Source organism: Pinus tabuliformis, chromosome 2_2 (genome assembly GCF_031772625.1).
Source record: "Pinus tabuliformis cultivar Carrire ecotype Pingquan chromosome 2_2, CPIR1, whole genome shotgun sequence".
In the NCBI taxonomy this organism is placed as follows: Eukaryota; Viridiplantae; Streptophyta; class Pinopsida; order Pinales; family Pinaceae; genus Pinus; species Pinus tabuliformis.
In genome coordinates this window covers 820240908-820262301 of record NC_142300.1, presented here as the reverse complement: position 1 = coordinate 820262301, position 21394 = coordinate 820240908, and the positions used below count along the sequence as shown (strand labels likewise).

Here is a 21394-nt window from a genome sequence, read left to right as displayed (position 1 = left end):
AGGGTCTACTGCAATCCCCTCCTTGGTGATTATATGGCCTAAGTATTGTATTTCTTCCCGGAAGAAATCACACTTACTAAACTTAGCATATAACTGATGTTCCCGCAGAGTTTGTAGTACCACTCTAAGATGTTCCTCATGCTCCTCCCTCGATCGGGAATAGATCATAATATCATCAATAAATATCAACACAAATTTATCCAGAAACCTGTGAAACACATTGTTCATCAAACACATAAAGGTAGCAGGTGCATTGGTCAAACCAAAAGGTAGCACCACAAACTCGTAATACCCATACCGTGTTCTGAACACTGTCTTAGCGATATCTTCCTCTTTGATTCTAATCTGGTGATAACCAGATCGCAAATCGATCTTAGAGAACACCGTTGCCCCCTTCACTTGATCGAAAAGTTCATCAATCCGAGGCAAAGGATATTTATTTTTGATCGTGAGCTTATTCAGCTGACGATAGTCGATACACATCCGAAGAGTTCCATCTTTCTTTTTGACAAATAACACTGGGGCTCCCCATGGTGATACGCTGGGGCGAATGTAATTTTTGTCTAGCAGCTCTTGCAGTTGCATTTTTAATTCTGTTAATTCTGGTACGCTCATTCGGTAAGGTGCCCGCGACACTGGTGCTGCCCCCGGGGTCAATTCGATGGTAAAGTCTACATCTCTTTTAGGTGGCAACCCCGGTATCTCCTCTGGAAAAACATCTGCGAATTCTTGTACTACTGGAATGTTGTCCAGCGTAGCTGTTTTATCCTTCTGATTTGCATAGCCCACCTGAATGGCATAAATCTGACATTTCTTTTTGATGCATTTAGCTAGCTGGGATGCTGTAATGGGTCGGATCTGCACGGGGTGCTTGATCCCTTGCAGTTCTTGCTGCTCCCCAAGGTCATCTTTATAGTAGATGGTTTTAGTCTTGCAGTTCACTAATGACCAGTGTTTCTCTAGCCAATCCATCCCAATCAGGATGTCATATGAACCCAACGGTAGTACATTCAGATCTACTACTATTGGCTGTCCTGCTACGGTTAAAGAGCAATTATTTATTTTTGCCAAGACTCGTCTCTTGGCTCCCGTAGCTAATTGTACCAGCCATGGATTTCTGAATTTTTCAGATTGTAACTTACACTGTTCTACTATCTTTGGGCTAATATAACTTAAAGTAGCTCCTGGATCAATGAGAACAACTATAGAAAGATTTGAAATTTTACCTTCAAATTCCACCATAGTCGGCTGGTATTCCGCTTGACGATCATCCAGGGCTGCGTTAATCCTTGGTACACTACGTGCCACATCCCCAACGGTCGATGCTTCGTGAATCTGGGATATCTGGTCCGTACCCTTCCGCTGTGGGCAGTTCTTGACATAGTGGGGTCCTCCACAGCCCCAGCATTGAACTGGAGGTCTGGCCATTCCTTCACCCTCCGGCCTAACAGGTTGTTCGCTTACTCTGGTCTCACTTGTTGGCCTAGCCCGGGGTGCACCTCTTGCTACAGTTCTGCTGTTCAATCCTTTGCCAGCTCCCTTACCACCATTGCTGCGACTTCCTTTGCTATTTCCGACAATCCGACTACCCCTTCTTTCATTCCATCTTTTATTTGGAGCATCCCCCTTCTGTTTATTCTGCTGGTAACAGATTCTAGCTTTGCGGATAGCTTCATCCATTGTCCTAGGATTGTCAAACTCGATCCTTTCTCTTATATATAGAGGTAAGCTGCTCACAAACCTTTGCACCTTGGCTTTTTCCTCCTTAATATAAGGTACATAACGAAGCAGAGAAGTAAAACGGTTAATAAATTCATCCATAGTCTGCTGTCCCAGCCGTAAATCATGGAATTCTCTTGCTTTTTCATCGTAAAAGCGCTCGGTCAGATATCTCTCTTTGAAGTATTTCTGAAACTTCTCCCATGTGATGGTCCGTTCACTTACCCCCTTGACAATCTTGATTTCCTCCCACCACAGGGTTGCTTTACCTTGTAACTGGAAAATAGCCAGTCGCGCCTTCAAGTTATGGTCATACTCGTACAACTGGAAATATTTGTTCATGTTAATTAACCATGCTTCAGCCGCTTCTTCCTGTTCCCCATCGAAATGTGGGGGTTTAATTTTCCGAAATTCTCCCTGCAGCTCCATCCTCTGACGTTTTGAAGTTTGTTGTTCAAGTACATTATCAGAATGGTCCTCCTTACCCTCTGAATTTTCAGGTCCAGTTTGATAGTTTTGTTCTTCTGTCATCCTCTGTTGTTCCGCACTGGGATTAGCTAAGGGTGGGTTCTGCCTATCCGACAAACTCTTCAGAATTCTCTCTTGTTCCACCGTCAAACGCGCGTTGTCCTCTCGTAACCGCGCCATCTCATTCTTCAACTCCTGAACAGTTTCCAGTATTGCGAGATTTGTACTACGTGTCTCCTCGCCAAGCTGTACCCATAGCTCTGGGTTTTCCCGAGGGGCGCTGCCGGCTCCCTGCATTTCACTGTGGTTTTTTTTTTTTAGTTGGCTATCAGCTGTTGTGTTCCTGTATCTCACCCCTAAAATAGGCAGAAACAACAGTTAGTTGGTTTATCATCTCTCTTTACATATGTATGGAATAATTTTCTGCACAGTGGAACATGTCGTTCCTGAGGCCACAGTGTTGAAACTGGGCTCTGATACCAATTTGTCACACCCAACATATATATACATACATAAATAAATAAAAAAATTAAAATGGTACAAACGGTAACTATGTCATAACATAACGACCCCCCCTATACCTTACTGCAAGTTAATTTATATGCTCCACAGTTATATGTTGATTATGGTTTTGGACTTATGATGAATGATATTCGACCCTATGGCTCTTTGACTTGACTGCACATGACGTGTATTGAATTGGCAAACGGTGATGTTTTGGTCCGACCCGCAGCCTCTGCCGGCGTTGAGTTATTAGCTGCATTTATGTCCTTCGTCCGCATTTCGGCAGGTGGCATGGCTCACCCGCTTGGCCATGTGACACATCGGGTTCCGCCCTCTCGGCCTTCCTGCTCCGGCTTCCCACGCTGCATCAACGACGGTGATCTATTCTTCAGATCGGAGGGCTGGAGTAAGTTTAAGGGTTTTGGGTTTATACTTAAGCCCATGGGAACGAGCCTGGGGTTCATTTGTTCCATGAGGGCCGCTCGACTCCTCTCTAGTTACTCAGGCACCGGTTCGATTCCACCAACGCCGCCCTTGAACTCTGTTGACAGCACCGAGGCCGTGGGTTTGCCCATCGAGAGCTTGCACAGGTAATTCTTTTTCCGCTTGCTTGTATGTTCTTCTGCTTTTCATCTCTGTTGTTCGCGCTCAGAGTTATGGATGTTTACTTGTCTGAATGCTCATACTGATTATGGGTTTTCTTTTGCTGTGGAAGTGTATGCAGATGGAGCTTGCTACGAGCCCCTTTACCGACGGCGGAATGTTAGCACTGGCGCCTCGGCTCTCTCGGCACCTCCCAGGTAAGAGGTCGACCCTTATTACCGGGTGCGAGGGTTCTATGGCTCCTCCGACCATAATGTATCAATAACTTGTGAATATTACCGTCTATTTCCTAATGTTTGGTTTCCTCTCGTTACGAACCAGTTGAGGTATTTCCTGAGGGGATCCTCACGGCTTGCATGTATTTCTTATTCTCAGGGTTTATATCCTCGACCTGCTCTGGTGAGATATGAAATACGGGCAGATCTTCTGCGTTTAAGTCTCGTTCGGCTGTTGATTTGGTTCGGGCAATCTTGCCTTCTTGGGATTTTGGGCTTTAATGCCTCTGTGTATATATATATATGTGCAGACTGTAGTTAGGCTGGCCGCTATGCCAAACTTGTTGGTTAACGTTTTCACAATCTGGACAAGTCTACATATTTTGTTTTCGAATATATAAAAATGTTTTCCAAAGTTTATATTATCAGAACTTCATTCTATTCTTTGCGTTCTGTGTTGTTGTTTTATCTGAGCCCCTTCTGGGTCGGTTGCGTTTTGCTCATTAATGTTATTGTTCGTTAATGTTATTGTTCGCCCTTCGGATATGGTTAAGGCTTTGTCCGTCCCTGTGACGGCATGGTTCTTTTCGATTTCACTTATATATATGTTAACAGTGTTGTTTAAATGATGTTATCGGCTCTGATTATCTATGCCATAGAACAGATTTGCTTAAATAATGTTATCGGCTCTGTTAAACTATGCCATAGTTGATTTCCGACATGCAGTAGCGCAATGTTTCTTTTTCAGTTGTAGAGTTGGGTTATAACCAATTTAGGAAGTTTACTTTGAGGTATGCGCATGCACATTGTTGTTGTTGTGCGGTTTCTCCGGAGGGTTCCTACACAGCCGTGTTCACAGTCACGGTTGCATACCTTCCGAGATTGTAATAACCCTAACATGTTACTTATTGATGCTGTTTTCGGTTATCTGCGTTTGTTTTGATTCCTCCGTTGGTTATAAGCTTGAGCAATACTCTTAACGGTGGCAGTTTGTATATGGTCTGTCGTATGGTTTCACTATTCCTTTTGCAATCACAGTTTTTTCTAATTAATGTACTGAACTCTGAGATTCAACAGTCTCATGTGTTTCTATGATTCGCTTAGCACATTTCTGTCGGAGTTCAATGGAAAGATTTACAGTCCGGCATTCCTTGCACAGGAACTTGAAATGTCTCCGTCGCTTGTTCTCGGCATATTAACAGCTGGTTTACATACTACGGTGTTCTGGACCGCTTATCCTATTATGTGCTTTCTTTACTTGGGCTACCCCTGTCGCTCTGGTTATTCCTTTATAATGTCTATCAAATAAATATTTTGTCATTTAAAGTAGGTCTATTCGCCTGATTTAACTATATTAAACAGCATGACAATAATGAAAGATATGGGTCACAAAGTCTATTTCTCAACTACTGTAAAACCCACTGTGTAGTCAGCATTCACTACTTAATTAATTTCTCTGCAATATGAACTCGTACCTGGTTCGCCAGTGTTGTAAATAGGCACTTCAGTAAGTTCACCTGCATTCCAAATTCGCTCTTACCACCCAACCTTGAGATCCATCTCTAAGACTGGATTCTCCCCCCGAGCTATCTTGCAGGCCTACAACCCTCAACAAGATATATGCACCTTGTGCCTGGTTATCTGGTCCTTACCAGACTTAACCAGTTTCTTGTGTTTTTTCCTCTTTTTCCTTTTTCTGGAAAATCTTTCTGTCTGTCCCAACAGCACAGAATTTCCTCCCCACTCCCAGGACTTTTCCCTATTTGGGAGGGTGGTTTCAATCAATTTTTATAACTGATTTTCTTTCTTTAAAATCCTCCTTTAAGAGGCTGCCAGCATTCCAAGAAATATATTTAAATTTCTCAATAAAGTAATATATTAGAGTTTTGTTTTTTTTTTTGTAAAATAAAAACAACAACCTACCACTCAATCTTTTACCATAGTAAAATTCCACATTTACATTTTCCGGGCTCATCACATTTGTGCTAACAAAACCAAGCTCTTAATACAATGTCAAAAAATATCTATCCAGACCCAAGGTGAATAACTACCTTATGATCTCAGGAAATAAAACTTTTATTGAATTTTTAAATTAAACAGAAAATGATCTCAGGAAATGAAACTTTTACTGAATTTTTAATTTAAACAGAAAATGATCTCAGGAAATAAAACTTACAGAATTTTTAAATTAAATAGAAAAATTCAGACTATAAATTAATCGCATAATGGCTGGAAAATTGTTACATTTTCCATTACATCAAAAACTGTAGGCATTACTAAACTTCCTACCAATTATCATTACACTGATTACATCAAAAACTGCAGGCATTACTAAACTTCCTACTAATTATCATTACATTGATTACATCAAAAACTGCAGGCATTACTAAGCTTCCTACCAATTATCATTACATTGTTAGCGGTGTCAGGGTGGATCCTAGAGTGGCTGTTAGTTCACGTGAATAATTCCCAATGAGACCACTGTGAAAATCCAACACCTCTTTCAAACTCAAATCGGGGAATCAAACCTGGGCCAAGACTCTGATATCATGTTGAGGTATTAGTAAACTCCAAGTTCCTACCAATTATCATTACCTTTTTTTAGTGGTCCCATAGTGGATCCTAGAATGGGGATTAGTCTAGGATTACCAAAAATATATCAGCAAAAACTAAAATACACAAAAAAAATTGTACTGCCTTTATATCAGCAAAAACTAAAATACACAAAAAAATTGTATTGCCTTTCAAATCAAATTTTCGTTATTTTTTTCAAAACCTACAAGGGTTTTAAAGAGAGAGTCCATACAGGTTGGTAGAATTTTAAAATATCTGTGGAAAAACCTGTTATCAGTTTTTTGGAAAACCAACGTTTCGGACTAGCTTAGTGAGTCCATCATCAGGGCAATGTGATCTGCATTTTGAGAAGAGAGAGCGTGAAAGCAATGTGATCTGCATTTTGCTCCATGCTTGTGATCTGCATTTTGCTCCATGCTTTCAGGCTCTCTCTTCTCTAAATGCAGATCACATTGCCCTGATGATGGCCTCACTAAGCTAGTCCGACAGGTTGGTTTTCCAAAAAACTGATAACAAGTTTTTCCACAAATATTTTAAAAATCCTAAAGGTTTCTTAACTGAGAACACTCTTCCCACCAGAAAAAAGAAATCAACAGCAAATCCCTAGCAGCTGTACGGCCATGTATGATCACTAAAAAGAACTCGACCTACACTCTAAAAATCGATTGAGATCATATGGCCCTTTGCTAGGTTGACTTCTCCTTCTACGACTAGATCATATGGCATCCTTATTCCTTGAAATTGTATGGCATTCACAAATCTGGCTGAAGTCGATTTCGCTTTACTGCTTTGTTTCCCACTACTTGTCAGCTTGCACACTGAGTGAATTCTTTTTTCTCTTTGCAACTAAGTTACTGTGCCACTTTTTCTTCTATTTTGCTGTGTCTTTATAATTTCTAGTTGATGACTATTCTAATTCTCCACAATTTTAATCTGTCATTAAGATCAACGATAGAGATTTAATCTCAATCTCAATAATCAAAAGTGGAGATTTATCTAAATCACTACTGCTATTAAATTACACTTTATTAGACTTTTAGTAACTTAAAATTAAAGTCTCTTCGTCTCTTCCATCTAATAAAGTGAATTACAAATAGAAAGGACTCAAACGACTTCCCACACATTTGACACAAAACCTGTGCACAAGGTCCTGTCCGAGCTACCCTGTGCATTTGTTGTTTGGCAGCATTGCCATATTCTGTGCTGATCTAACTAGAGTTGTTCGCCTTACTGTTATTGTTGTTGTTGAGAGAGTCTTCCATTGTCACATCCCGACCCTCAACTCGATGGTGGAGTCTTTTAAATTCATATAGCTCGAGGAAAAATCGTCCATCTGCAATTGGTCCCTTCTACGAGGAAAAGTATCTCTCTCTGTTGAAACATCTGTATTTGAAATTTACAACAAGACATGATAGTACTGCTTATGGTTTCTAAGCAAATATTTCTGCCAGTTTCTAGCGATATATTTCTATCTCTGCTACCGTATTTTAAGGTTTCAATTTATAAGATTGTATTTGTGGTAGGAATAATTCATTCTTAAAAAAAACAGAACTTTCAATACACCACACGTATGTTCCTAACTTACCTTTGATACAAGATAGGCTATGTTGTATGTGATTCTAATATTGATATGCGAGTTCTGTACAGGCCCAAAGCCATCGTCTTCATGCTGACTAAAATAGTCTGATAGGAAAGAGTCACTCCCACATATCTATATAATGCTTCAATAGAATGCTTCCTTTGACTATCTATATAAACAGTAAATTATGGGCATTTTACATCAAAAATTTTAAAAAGCCATTCGGAAGTTGCCACTAGGGTAGACCAAAACAGGTCACAGGAAAGACCTCACTACCAAAATCATCCAAGCACTTTCAACAAAATTGCCATTTCGGTAAATATAGTATGACTAATAAAAATTCATGTCGCATTAAAAATCATAAATCCAGCCTTTCAGCACACAGAAAAAATCACAAACATAATGATCCGTAAAGCAGGGATTCCTCATTTCAGTAATTCTTTATTATTTTATTAAACATTTATTCAAAAGAATAAGATAAAGTTCTTATTAGAAAAACAGGGAATAACTTATATTGAGAAGCACCGTTCTGTGCCTAGTGTGTTCTACTTGTCTGGCTCCTTCAACATTTTCTATTCAAACAATGTTTTCATCACCTAAGGGTTTTTGATATTGTGGTATGACTCAACATAACAGATGCCTTCAACTAGACAAAATCAGAATATCTTAAAATACTTATGTACAACGGATAAAAACTTTCTGTGTATTGCTGTACCTTATTGTGAAGTAAAACTGTGATCAGCAATCTAATCTAGGCTTGACACGAAGATTTAATCCATCTTCAGTCATATGGAGTGTCGATGAGGGACGATATTTCACTTCCTTACCTTCAACAGCTTCAAATTTGAAGAAACGTACAAGCACAGCAGCAAAAATCTTCATTTGCATGTATGCAAAGTCCTTGCCAAGACAAATGCGAGGTCCAGCCTGTAAGTCAAACACACACATTATCGATTTCAAGGCATTACCTTAGGTACTTTTGAAAAGATTAACTACCAGGGTTAGGAGACTTACCTGAAATGCAGTGAATTTGAATGGTGATTGAGGCATAAAAACTCCATTCTGAAGCCACCTCTCTGGCCTAAACTCCTCTGCATCACTGCCCCAGAGGTATGTCATTCTTCCCATTGAGTAAGGGACATAATTGATTATATCACCTTTCTTGACTTTGAATCCATCAGGAAGGATGTCATCAGAAACTACATATTTTCCATCCTGCAAATTGTGTTTTGTCAATTTTATGATGAGCCATACTCTTTGATCTTTAAATCAATATTATATGTGTTTTGTCAATTTATGATGAGCCATACTCTTTGATCTTTAAATCAATATTAAATGGAGAACGATGATGAATATAGGGGGTATTCTATTCAAAAGGTACAACCATTTCTGCACTTCTAATTTAAGCATACGAATCCAAAAATCAAATGAACTTATCCATCTTTTGAAGTCATAAAAGAAATTGGTTTTGGTCAAACCCACAAATGCAATGAAAATATATCATATATCATAAAAGAAATTGGTTTGGGCAAACCCGCAAATGCAATGAAAATATTAATATAGTATTACGCTATATATCCTCTATCCTAACTAATGGAATTCCAGTGCATGCTAACAAGAGGAGAAACAAGACTAACAAGACGCAATTATTGATGGACAATGATCAGTCAAAAGAATGTTGGAGATATACCCAAATGACCGAACATTAATACGCATCTTACCACAGGAACAGCTGGGTGTAGGCGCAAGATTTCTGATAAAGCTGCTTGAAGATAGTGCATGTTATCCAATACTGATTGCGTCAGACTTTGAGAAAACATACTTATAGATTCTTCAATTGACATACATTCATTTTCCTTGACCAGGCCACAAATTTCTTGCAGAATTTTTCCTTCAACACCTGGATTTTTGCAAAGCAAATGAAAAAACCAACAAAGGGTAACTGCTGTTGTGTCCCGGCCAGCTATCATGAAATTCAGAATAATATCTCGGAGATACTTGTCCGAGCAAATATCTGGGTGTTTCTCACTCAATGCAATAAAGCGAGACAATATATCTGGTTTTACCTGTAAAAATATTTGAACCCAGTGACAAAGAAACAAGGTCATGAGTTCCAGCAATAAACTAGTCAGAGAAAATGTGAAAAGAACAATTAGATAGTCTGCTTGTGGCATAAGTTACTAAGACAGGTGTGAGCATTCTCTTACATAGTTATTTTGGACGGAAATCTCCTTTCTTCTCTTCTGAATGACCTTGTAGACAAAATCATCCACTGTTTTGATGCTTTCCTTCATGGTGACTTCTGACCCAATATTGAAGTATCATTTTAATTTCCAAGAAAGATCAACATAACGCCACAAAAGCATAGCATTTGCAGTATCAAAAGCCTCTGCAAAAGATGCCTCTGCTCCAGAGTTGGCCTTTGATAAGCTGTTGATTTCCACCCCAAAGCCCAGTTTGCAGATTGCATCCATTGTTGATTTCAGTAAAAGACCCTATTGCCATTTATCCCTGTCAAATTGTGATTCTGCCCCATACTATTTTGCCAGAGTATTCACACAGGGATATATAAAGAAATACAGAGAGAAATTGATGTGAAAAGAACTCCCATCTTAGGGATGCCCTCTAGCAATAGCTTGTAATCCATCACATGGATATCAACTGCAATCCCAAAAGGGCCCTAGGGGTTAATATGAGTAATCGTTTTCTCACAGGGCACATCGCCTTCTTCCTTGGAATTTCAAGAGGCAGCCATTGGTCCATTAACATAAAAGTCATTGGTAACTTGTTAGTAAGTCTTGAAACTGCAATTTCATATATATAGTTTGAACTTTGAGGCCTCAGAGATCCTTTCTGAATATCTAAATGGAGAGTAGCTCAACCATCAACTATTTTTAATTATCCAGGAAGTCATGGAATCCATTCTCACTTTCTGAATATCTAAATGGAGAGTAGCTTAACCATCAACTATTTTTAATTATCCAGGAAGTCATGGAATCCATTCTCACTGAGGCCTACAGGTTTACTAGCTACTATTTTGGCTGGCAGTGAATACAGTCATCCCTCCAGAAAGCCATAGGGTGCTGGTAAGGTACTAGCTTCCTGGACAATGATCAGTCAAAAGAATGTTTGTGATACCTAAATGACCTTAGAAATATACGCGTTTTACACAGGAACAGCTGGGTGTAAGCGCAAGGCTTCTGATAAAGCAGCTTGAAGATAGTGCATGTTATCCAATACTGTGTGCGTCAGACTTTGAGAAAACATAATGATAGATTCTTGAATTGACATTATATTCATTCTCCTTGACCAGGTCACGGATTTCTTGCAGAATTTTTCCTTCAACATCAGGATTATTGCAAAGAAAATGAAAAAAACCAACAAAGGGTAACTGCAATGTGTCCCGGCCAACTATCATGAAATTCAAAAATAATATCTCGGAGATACTTGTCCGAGTAATTCTCTGGGTATTTCTCACTTAATGCAAGAAAGGGAGACAGTATGTCTGGCTTTACCTGTAAAAATATTTGAAGCCAGTGACACAGAAACAAGTTATCGAGTACCAGCAATTAACTAGGTCTCGAGTACCAGCAATTAACTAGTCCGAGAAAATGTGAAAAGAACGATTAACGTCTGACATAAGTTCCAAACCAAGACTAAGACTGGTGTGAGCACTCTCTTACATAGTTATTCTGGACGGAAATCCCCCCTCTCCTCTTCTGAAGACCTTGACAAAATCTTCCACTGTTTTGATGCTTTCTTTCATGGCGACTTCTGACACAATATTGAAGTGTCGTTTTAATTTCGATGCAAGATCAACCTAACGCCACAAAAGCATAGCATTTGTAGTATCAAAAGCCTTTGCAAAAGATGTCTCTGCTCGAGAGTTGGTATTTGATAAGCTGTTGATCTCCAATCCAAAGCCCAGTTTGCAGATTGCATCCATTGTTGATTTTAGTAAAAGACCCTACTGGCATTTATCGCTGTCAATTTATGGTTCTGCACCATAATATTTTTCCATAGAGTATTCACACAAGGATATATAGAGACATACAGAGAGATTAATGTGAAAAGAGATCCCATATGAGGGACATGATCTCTAGCAATAGCTTGTAATTCATCACATGGATAACAACAGCCCAAGAGGGTCCTTAGGGACGATATGAGTACTTGTTTTCTCAAAGGGCACTTCCCCTTGTTGCTTGGAATTTCAGGAGGCAAACATTAACACAAGAGTCCGTGGTTACCTCTTTGGCAATACGTTTGAAACCATAACTTCATGGTTTAAAGAAAAGTCTTGAATCCTATCATCTTCTATATATCTCTTCTATATATCACGTACCACGATGGGATAATTCAAGCATTAGCCATTATCTCCATTGTAAATTCCGATGGACTCATTAGATTTGAACTCGTGACCTAAGATTTTTATGTGTCATCTGTGTTAGCAATATACATACATAAGGTGAATGGTAGTGAATTGTTCTAATCCCTGAAGATTAGCGCAATTAACTGTCATCTACCCAAGTATATGGTTGATGCAGAAGTCTTATGTCACAGGTTCAAATCTAATTAAGTCCATTGGAGTTACCAATAATGATTGTGGTTGATGGTTGAACTACCCCATGTAAATATTTGGAAGATGAAGGGAACTCGAGGCTATATATAAGGCCAATATTTGGAAGATGAGGGGATCTCGAGGCTATATATAAGCCCTATGGATAGCTTGGTTGGTTCAACCCTTTCCACTATGGTGTAATTCTCAAAGCGGTCATAGAATCCATTCTCACTAAAGCCTACAAACTTACTAGCTGTTATTGAGGTCTCCTAGTTGCTATTGTGGTTGGCAATGAATACAGCCATCACTTTGGAAAACCACAAGGTGGTGGTAAGGTACTAGCTTACTCACTTTGAACACTTCATACAACCGAAATTGATATAAAACTGCAGGGTGTTGATACAATACTATTTCCTCATTTTTAACACTTTGTAGACTAGAAATATGTGTGTGAGAGAGAGTAAGTTAATAAGTAGACAATACAACTTATTTTCAGTTGAATTTTTTTCTTATGGTTTTTACTCATATTAAGATGATTTAAATCATCAAAATTTCAACGTTGGAACTCAACATTACTGAAAAAAGACAAAATCACCAAAAACTTGTAAAACAAAATCACCAAAACATTGTGAAAAAAGACAAAATCACCAAAACATATACAGTGGAACTTTAATTTACTGAAGGGAAAAAAAAACACTAGAAATTGAGTTTGTCCACTTATTAACTCACTCCATACACCAGAGGGGAAAATAACAAATACAATTTTAAATATAAATTTTCAGCATGCATGAGTGTTAGGGTAGTTACGTAAACTTGACTTGATCAAGTTACTAAAGGTTTTCAAGCTCGAGGTTTATGGGAATCTATGGTTTTGCTCATAGAATTCATATAATGTATCCTATTTATAGGCAGAAACACTTCATGTTAATTTATCCTTTGGGGCCACTGGGATCCAAAACAATGGTGTCTTTAAACGCCACCACTTCTTCCTGTTTCGTGAGCCTAACAACCGGTGTCAGAGCCTAGTGAATATGAGAGTTGTGGTTGAAGTTGTAGTGTGTTGATTAGAGCCTGGAGTTGAGAATGAAGCATGAATGGGCTAGTAAAGTAAGTGTGAGGACCAGGTTGAAGTTGTAGTGTGTTGATTAGAGCCTGGAGTTGAGAGTGAAGCGTGAATGGACTGGTAAAGTAAGTGTCAAGACCAGTGAATTAGGTTTTAGAGGTCCTAGAGAAGCTGCTAGGAAAATATTGTGCATTATAGTAAAAGGCTATGGTGGCCATGACAAAGGAGAATGATGACCACTAAATTGATTTTAGTTGTATTAATGAGAGATTGCACAGATCTGGTGAGTGCAAATAATGTTGAAAGACTAGGTCGAGATATGGATCAACAAAGCTAGAGATGTAGCAAGAGAGTGGTTGTATGGACGAAAAAACAGAAATGGAGTCTATGGCTGGAAGTTTTATGGAGGTGATAAGAGTCGCAATGGTGTGTGAACACCCTAAGTGTTTTTGGTCCAAGTTATGAAATCTTGCCATACATAGGAAGTTGTAAGACTTATTGTTCAAGCATACATATTGCGCAGGAGCACGGATTGTTGTAAATTGTAAGAACTTAAGACTTTGATGAGGCATCCATGTTGTGTAGTGGTGCATGGAATCGTCAAGCTATGGAATGGACCACTTGGATAGGTACCAGGGTGGTAGGTGTATTGGTATCCTAGCTTGAGTAGGGAATATGATATCTCAGTTGAGATGGTTGATGAATGATTGAAACCAGGTTAAAGTTCCTCAGTCATGTTTAAGGGGGATTGTTAGGGTTGTTAGATAAACTTGACTGGGTCAAGTTACTGAAGGTAAAAAGACTCTAATGTAACCTATTTGAAGGTAAAAAGACTCCATGTTAATTGATCCTTCGGGCTGGTGAAATCCCAAGCAACATCATCTCTAGACACTACCACTTCTCTTGGTTTCATGATCCTAACACAGAAATGAAAAGAGGAAATGCAATTTTAACTATAAATTTTCAGAGAAAATCAGCTAATAGGTAAAGGATTTATCATACCTGCATCTCTACTGCTTGCTTTGCTCCACAAGCTTCCAAAAGAATTTTGGAAAGTTTCACTACATTCTCTCGGAAAGCAACACTGCTGGAGTCCTTCAACATTTTGGTAGAGAACTCAAAACTAGCTAATTTTCGTTGTTGTCGCCACTGCTCACCATCAACGCTGAAAATGCCATCCCCGAAAAGGTCTTCATTAATATCATGGATGAACTTTCCCTATGAATTTTTCAAAATTACATTAATCACAACCACAAATATAAAACCATGGTTGAACTTTCCCTATGAATTTTTCAAATTACAATAATAACAACCACACATATAAAACTATGGCTAGATATATCTGAAGCATCACTTCCATGTAACAGAAGCTGACCTTGACGTAGTTTGCAAAATTAAATCTAAGAATGTGCTCCACATTTGCAGGATCTGTGGTACAAACGCAGCTGAAAGTAGGATAAGATATCCTGTAAGTTTTGTAGCGTCTGTGATGATCACAAAGATAGTCATGTAAGCGTTTGAAATTGATGATGAGAGAAACAACGGTTGCAGCCACAGGATGGCAAAGGTCACCACTCCATTTCATTTTGAAATATAGTATCACCAACAAAGCCAGCGCTATTGATACTGTCGCATATTCTACGCTCCAATCCATTGTTTCTTCTGGTAAGACAGACATGAATGTGATGAAATGAAATGGGTGCAGGGAATTGTCTGGATTATGCTACTTTAGGAAAAAAATAAAGACTTTGGTGCAAGGAATTGTAACCCTCTGCATGCCAGACTTGCTTGGAAGAGGTAGAGTCTATGTGGGGAACTTCCATGCGCTGAACGGAACCAGGTGCCTGTGCTCAGCCCAAAATTATAGATCACTGTCAAATCGCATGTTACAGGATATCTGATTTGATTTGAATGCGTCCAGCAGGCTTGAAAGTGACTTACCGCGTTAAGTGTGTCTCCTACTTTGACATGAAAAAAACAGGAGAGTTGTCTGTATCATAAAATAAAGTTTAAGATATTTAAATTTTATAGAAAGTGATATCATCAAATTTATCTTATTCTATATTTTGCATTGTGAAAAATAAATTATTACATTTTGTTAAATTATATTTTTATTTTTATTTATTATGAAAAAATTTATATATATATATTTTGATGAAGATGATTTTTTAATTAAATTGGAAAAAAATATGATTATTTTTAATATAATTTTTAATTTTTATTATTCTTAAAATTATTTGATGAAAAATGAATTTTTTTTTTTCTCTGTAAAAGCTATCTAAGTAATATATTATATGTACAAAAAGATTACAAGCATCATGTCATTCCTTCCAGAGCCAAAAGAATAGCCCTGGGCCTGCAGACTATAAACCTTATAGCTCCCTCGCAGGGGCAGCTTCTTCCAAAACCAAACTGAGATGTCCAAGAAAACAAAAAACCCACACAGGGGCGACAAAGAGCTAAACTTTCATGACAGTGAACTAGACATATGAATGCCCACGCAGGGGCTATCAGCAGAAATATTTTGACTTGTATAACTGACAGGTGTCAACGTGACTGAGTTACAGATGTCAGCCATGCAATTCAAATTGCCAGTGATGAGGCAAAACCAAAGACATGACCACAAACTCAGAGTTAAGCAGGACCAAGAGACAGGAGGCGAATGCCAAAAGACCGAAACAGAGGAAGCATTAACCAGAGGATCAAAAGACAAAATCCAGACGTTACCCGCCATGGCTTCAACGAGCTGAAGATTGCTGGATGGAGGCGAAGTGTGCATCTGCCGCTTCAGCCAGGTTCGGATCCTCCACGACATAAGCCCACCCGTCGCCTTCCTCGCGCCCTTCCCACATTTTCCGCCAAGTGTCTTCGTCAACATCTGGAGGAGGTGGCCCCACCGGAGGGAAGCGGTCTTGCCGACTCGTCTCCTCCAAGCTTCCAACAACAGACGTTGGTTGCGCTTCAACAGCATTCTTTTCCACGGACGATTGTTCCTTTCCAAGACTGATCTCCCTGCCCATGTCTTCCAGTAGTTTTTCCTGCGGGTTCTGGAGATGCTCCTCATCTGGAAGTTTTGTGAACATGATGGAGATATGGGCGTTAACGCCTTCATAATCCTCTGTTCTCGGCAAGGTGAAAACCACAGAACCAAAAGCTGGGAGCTTCGTCTTCCCTTCACAAGATCCCCCAACCTCCACATATTGTCGAATGGGAAGCGGGGTTGCTCTAGCTCTCCGGTGGCAGTAGCAGCAGCAACAATGATGGTGCTCATTTGCTGCAGGTGGTCTTGAGGATGATCCTCTGGATGGACCTCGTCTACATGGCTGCCGTTCGCGAAGTTTTGCCATTGTAAGTCTAAAGCTGCCTCTGTGTCTTCGATGTTGAATCTGGAATTGGTAGCCGCAACAGTTTCCTCCCAATTCACTCTCAAATGCCCGGCTTTCCCGGCTTTCCCCTTGTCTTCCTTCGCTCGTTGGCCAACAATTCCGCTGCCAGACTCGATGCTGCAAGGCACCAAATTGCTCTCTCTTCCCCACCCAGCAACCAGAATGGCCGCAAGGACAATTCTCCAGGCTGCAGGGGAATGAACCCGAACTTGGCCGGAGCTTGCTATGCTTCCACGACCGCCAACTTTCCTCAGGCCAGAATGCCTTGATCGAGCCATGAAGCTTGTAATATTCTCCCCTAAATTCTCGTTGCAGGTGCACAATAAATCTGCCCTGCTCCTCCATCTACCCCGTCTCTTCTGCATTGAATGCCTTCTCCACTTGGGGTGGCTTAATGGCCATATGACGGCCTTCATTGGGGAGCTTATGGGTTTACACGGGGCAGCCCATGCACTGCATGTGGCATGCCTGTACGTCTGGCTTCGACACCCGCATCCGGGGGATGAAAAATGAATTTTCAACATTTATCTTATAATAATTAAATTACACTTTTACATTTCACATATAAATCAATAAAAAATTAATATTTTTTTTAACATTAAAACTAATCTCAATATAAACGTAATCTAAAACTAATTCAACCAAATTAAATTACTTTTAAACCTTTAAAAAAGGCGTGCTCCTTATGATTGGCTGTAGTAAGTGCTCTAATAAGCTGTAGTGCATGGGTCTAGGAGACAGAATATGTTTCAGGTTCTGCGAGAGCTTGTCTTAACATATAAGATACTGGGTCAACAAAACTCTACTGGTTCACGAGCATGGTGGGTAGCTGCCCCTATAGATAGTAGGGCGCGAATCAACCAATCCAATTCATATCGAACTATTCTAATACCTTTCTTTCAAAGTGTTCGCCGAGACCTCGTAATAAAGCACTGGACTTGGGGGGTGAAAAGGTACCGCCATGCAGATTGATTCGATCCAGCAGCCACTTCTCTTACTGGCTCGGTCGAAAAGGGCAGAAAAGCATAATGACTGCTATAATGAATGACGTAATTACGTATATAATTTATGCATTGTCCGCTAAAGCGCAATTCAATATATAAAGAATGAAAGCGCAATTCAATATATAAAGAATGAATGCATAATGACATATATAATAGCAACATTTTTTGTCTTATCTCTGACTTTATTGTACGTAATTACGTATATAATAAGGGTTCATAGGTTTCCCGTTATCTCTTTCCATCTTCCTTGCTCTCCCAAAGCCAGCCAACCAGGTTCATTACTAACGAGCGTAATCAGGACTATGGTAGGCAATAGGTAAGGGGCGAGTGAGCGTGTTATGGCACTAAGACAGACATGTAGATCCTTCCTTGATGCTTATTGGGTGGCCCCTCTCAAATAAGTAACTAAAGGTTGGTCGAGCCTGCTTGCGCATCCTTACTAGCAGCCATTGAATTACTGACCCACTTCTCTTATTTATTGGCAGCGAAGAATCACTAGCAGCCACTTATCTTATTGGCTCGGTCGAAAAGGGAAAAAATGCATAATGACATATATAATATATGAATTGTCAAAGGATTGACCTTATCAACTCGTAGCGGTCCTTGCACTCAGAAGCGCAAGACCCTCCGGACCTTCCTTATTTCCTTGCCAATATTTATGGATTGAAGATACTGTCCATTACGCCTACTTCTCTTCCTGCCCTAATAGTAAGTTACGCCTGCCTTCATTTACACTTGCTTCTCCTTACTGTCTTATATATTAATTGATAAATCTAGGAGCGCTGGCAATGTGGTATTTCTTCCTCATGAGTGAGCGATAAACAGCCAACCTTCCATATCTAGTCAATCGAGTGATAAAGCATCATTAATTCCATTTATGCATATCCATTTATACATTGATTCTAATATATTACTCTATATCCATATATAGATTGATACTAATGGATATATACCTATATATATAGATATATATACGTAGCTAACCACCTGAGCCAGCTCCAAAGAGGACCATGTACAATCCCCCCAGTTTGGTTCTTCAAAAATCACCGAGTACGAACGCACATTTGGGCCTTCGGGTAGCTGCTCACCATTCCGAAGTATATATATACGGTTCCAGAAATGAAATTTCTATTCCCAATCCAGACAAGACACTTATTTGTTCACGAAACGCTTGTCATTCCATAGGATCTCCCATTCGTGAAAAAGGCCTTTTATTATCCGTAAATACCAATTCGTTATCCGATGATATAGTTGAACAAATGGCTACGAAAATCAATCGAAGCTGTATAAATGATTATCAATGGAGGGTCGTGGGTTTTTTGACCAATTCTTCGAGTATGCATCTATTTCCGATTCCGAGAAAGATCTCTCTTTCACATTCGAGGAATAGGAAGATCAATTTTTTCGGAGGATCCGGCCAACAACCAGATCGTGTAGTAATAATGAATGCAGATAGGGAGTCCTCGGTCATACTCGAAGCTGATCAATTACAAATACCTATCGTATCTTTGGTGGATTTGAATATCCCATTGGGATTATATAGAGGAATAACTTATCCCATTCCAGCGAATGATTCTATATAGTTCGTATATCCATCTCGTAATTCGATCACGAAAACAGTTCCTCCTGAACGGAGAAAAATGCAATGGATGAAGGAGGGGAGAACGACTCATCGATCAACTTCTTCTAATGAGAATTACCATTGCATGCACCAATCTACAAGTCGATGAGATCGGTCGAGTGGTCCCAGTTGGAGATGGGTGTCTGTCTATGGATTGAACAAGATTCCCCATTTGGTTGGAACACCGCTGGTTCGTTCCTAATCGTGGTGGTCGGCACACAGCAGCCAACGTCCCTCCCGACTTACTTGATCTTCTCTTTCCTTACTCGATCTTCTCTTTCATCTTTCCTCGACTTACTCATGTATCAATACGTTACGCCACCCTCGAAGGTAGAACGAAGATCGGATAGCTTATGCTCTTGCCCAAGCGATCATGATCCTTTTCCTGGCCTGAAGCTTCCTCCTAGGCAGAGCCCCCGCAAGCAATCTAGCCCAGCTTCAATCTTGATCTCCATTCATCTCCTCTCATTCATCAACCCCCGATCAACACCTACCTTATGGATGGATGTCGTTTGCCGCCAACCTTTCATGATTCGATCAAACCTTTAGTTGATTCGACCAACCTTGAAAAGAACGTTAGCTTAGAGGTAGGCTATACCTGAAAACCGGAGACAAAGAGAAAACCTTTTGGTACCCGGGAGATAAATGAAGTAAGTGTTCTGTAAGCTGAACCTACCCCATTTCTAGGAATCCCCTACCCGCTTTTCAGTTTATGCCTTAACCTGTATAGTTACCCACCTTCATTATTATACCTGCCCTATCTTGATTAATTAATTAGCAGAGGTAAGGCTAGAGATTGATCTGATATGGCACCGGATCAACCAACCCTTGCCCTTGACTTTATTACTGCCTTACCAAACTTAGTGGATGGAGTGCTACCTGCCTTACTTACCAGCATTGGATCCGATGGAAAGAATCAAATGGCGGGCTTCATAGAGTCTTGTTGGACGGGGGCGTTACATAACTGCATTCATCAGCCTGGAATAACACTTTAGAGATTCTTCTGGGTACCACTATGCTATGACCTATCTCGGCGAGGTGGATACGATTGGATTTATTAATTTGAACCCACTGGCTAGCAATATACTTGCAATGCCTGAACCTCATAGTTATCCACCTGACCTATACCACTTCTTGAATTAATCTCTTATCATGGTTTCTCCATTCTAGGTGTACCATCTCTTATCAAGTGCAGTTAAGGCAGTTAAGAAAGAATATCCTTGAGGAGAATTTACCATCGACAAGGCCACCTTCATAGAAGAGAATTTACCATCCCATAGGCCAGGTTATTATATGTGTCGTGCCATCCATAATCGGGGGAGCAAAGGGAGAAGTTCTCGGCTAATCGACCATCCATCCATCCAGGCATGTCATCCATCCTTCCCATGCTAGGTCTATAGTTGTACCTGACCTCCCTCCTAAGATTCTTCATGAATCCAAGCGGTCTAGGGTTAAAAGGTCTAGGTCTGAAGGTAACTATGCAGGCGGGTAACAGGCATTCACTGAAAGGTGGATAGGTCTATTTCTTTCTAGCAATGTAGTTGGTTCTAATTACTTCATTGTATATCGGCAAGGCTCGGCCGGACCAAGAATACGTGGTACCCATAAGGTCCTAGTGGTACCAAGAAGACTTCTTCATAAAGGAAGGGAAGGTAAAGGGGGTTCCTAGTAAAGGTTATAAATGTTTACCCCCTTATCATAATCTGATCTGATCTCATCAGTTCTGGTTGTAATTCATGAATCCATAGGAAAGCTCCAATCCTCCGATCCGACAACTAAGCGGTCTAACTCTAACATAAAGTAAAGGTAAGAGTAAGGTTAATTGATCCGATGGTTCTGACCTGATAAGAGAAAGGTTAATAACAGTCCCAACTCAATCACTAAGTGCATTCATGAAGGAGGTGGTATAGTCTAGGTCTTTAGGTAGCAGGTAGTTAGGAGAAACATAAGTAAGAGGGAAGGGTGAGGTTGTTTCATGCTCTGCTATGCCGTGCTATTCCACCCGGGTAGCTGTACCGTACCTCCCTAAGCGCTTCATTCAGTAAATGGTCTAAGTATAAGAGGTCTAGTTCTTCAGGTGGGTGATTTCTTGTAGGCAAT

General features: G+C 39.9%; 2 pseudogenes across 1 annotated transcript; one reads left to right on the top strand and one right to left on the bottom strand.

Annotated features, from left to right (window-relative positions):
* Window positions 1-8090: 8090 nt before the first annotated feature.
* On the bottom strand, window positions 8091-15193 carry LOC149195496 (cytochrome P450 704C1-like; annotated as a pseudogene). Its single transcript, XR_016254607.1, has 7 exons — window positions 15052-15193; window positions 14659-14945; window positions 14286-14501; window positions 9870-10157; window positions 9384-9728; window positions 8677-8877; window positions 8091-8589 (listed from the first exon to the last, which is right to left on the bottom strand). The product of XR_016254607.1 is annotated as a cytochrome P450 704C1-like (transcript).
* A 3490-nt stretch (window positions 15194-18683) lies between these two features.
* On the top strand, window positions 18684-19403 carry LOC149195495 (small ribosomal subunit protein uS2m-like; annotated as a pseudogene).
* The last annotated feature ends 1991 nt before the right edge of the window (window positions 19404-21394 follow it).